Here is a 2153-nt window from a genome sequence, read left to right as displayed (position 1 = left end):
ATGAACGACAACTAATGTCAAGATTCAAAGCTCCAATCTTAGCTCAAAAGGCAACCCGAAAGCATAACCAAGAATATAATATGAGGCATAAGCATTGGTACATAAGTCCACACAGTTGGTAAGTACTTAAGAGCAATAGACATGTATTTCACTGATTATTACAACAGTAAAAAACCTCTGTAAAACTAAGCAAAAAGAGCACTCAAATCAATTCCATTGCATTACAATACATTGGCCTAAGATCTCCAAATGATTTCGTATCAAATAAACAACTTGAAAAGCATAAGTGATCTTTAGACAATAAATGAAATACTATCATGAATTATATAACAACTATTACAAACCATGAATCGATGACTAATTTCGAGAGCTTCAAAATGAGGTGTAAGATGTCAAGATCAATGTCGGGAAAAATTCGAAAGTTTGCCAAGAGCCAAGAACTGAGATAGACTAATTGGGAACAAGGGGGTAACAAACAATTGGAAATGGCATTGATATTACCGCTTGTGCTATTCACAATAGGACTCCAAACAATAATGAATGACCTTTAGCAATATCTTGGATTAGGCCTCAAGAGGAGGGAAAAAGCTAGAAAGAAGATGGAGCCCAATGTATACCTCGAGATGAAGAATCCATGACTACCATTGAAACTATGATTTGAAGTTTTTCTCCACAAGCTAAAGCAATGTCAGGTTGAGTTTCTCGATGCTAGTACAATGACTCTAATACAAGTTGAAGAGAGTGAGTCTTGAAATGAAGCTACAGAGTGAAAGCAAGATCAAGAGAGATTAGATGTGGAAACTCCAACAGTCACAATGTATGACTAACCTTTCCTTTATTCAAATGTCAATGAAAGAATAAATAATGAAGTAGTAATGATTGACGCACATCACATGCATTGTACATGTGTGCGGATATATGAGTGCTGTCAATGTGACATACATAGGCTAAACACAGGTGCCTTTACCCATTGACACAAACATATAGTGTGCACATGCATATACTAAATAGCTTACGAGTTTAATAAGTCTTCATTGATTTATTACAATGAACTACTATAAAAAAAGCTCTCACGTTTTGTTAACTTAGATATGGCATATTGGACACGATGAACCCAAAGAGAACATTGTTTCTCTTTGTTGACTTTTCATCTCTCTCTCTCTCTCTCTCTCTCTCTCTCTCTCTCTCTCTCTCTCTCTCTTTATATGTTTATTTTGTATATGAGAGACCAACTTATACATTGACTTACAAAATTCAATTATACATTGATTTGAATAGTGATGAGAGTTGAATTAGATGTGGATAGGTATTTTGGTCAAAACTTGGCAAAAGTCCAAGTGATACTAGCTTCTGGTCTAAAAGGGTGTCCAAGCATTTAGCCACATCTAAACCGACGAGTTTGCCACTTGACCATTTGGAATTATGTGAAACCAAGTGGACACTCTACGTTTTATCCAGGAAGATAAGGTTTTGCAACGAAAGTGTCAAACACTCACCCACCATTTTGCTTATTTTAGCATGGCAATAGGAAATTAGACTTCCAAATAACAAGTGCCTTCCACAAACATGACAACAAAAAAAATTGGCCCATTGGATAAAACTTTGTGGTGTTGGATTCGAGGTGAAGTTTCAAATCATAACATCGTTTTGAAATCAAAAGTAACTTATCCTCTAGGGAAATGGGTGCTTATGAACTCAATGGTCCACGAGTACTATACATCTAGCTAATTTAACATTGAACCATGGAGTTGCATATCAACTAAAGACATGTTTTCACAAACAAGTTTCTTTGGTTTGGCTAGCAACCCCTTGCCCCATGTGTAACACACCTAAGGCAACTTTGTGGCAAGGTGCTCTCTCTCTCTCTCTCTCTCTCTCTCTCTCTCTCAAAACACAACTCAAAGCAAGACCAAATGAAATTGCCAACATGTGGACAACTAGAAAGGAGGCAAAATGGACAATTTATCAAGGGGATGTAGTCATCATAGAGGACTCTAGAAAGCCCAAGCACTAAGTTACTTTTGAGTTGTGATGCATTTGGTAACTTTTATACCTATAGCATTTGGTTTTCTTTTTGTGCCAAGGGCACCTTGAAGTGGATTACAGCTAAGTTCTTGATGTGTTTGTCTGACTTTGGAGGTTTCTAAAAAGAC

The sequence above is a fragment of the Lygodium microphyllum genome, chromosome 30 (assembly GCF_053477565.2).
Source record: "Lygodium microphyllum isolate KBCC chromosome 30, Lygodium_microphyllum_v1.1.10, whole genome shotgun sequence".
Lineage (NCBI taxonomy): Eukaryota > Viridiplantae > Streptophyta > Polypodiopsida > Schizaeales > Lygodiaceae > Lygodium > Lygodium microphyllum.
Note: the sequence above shows the minus strand (reverse complement) of the source record.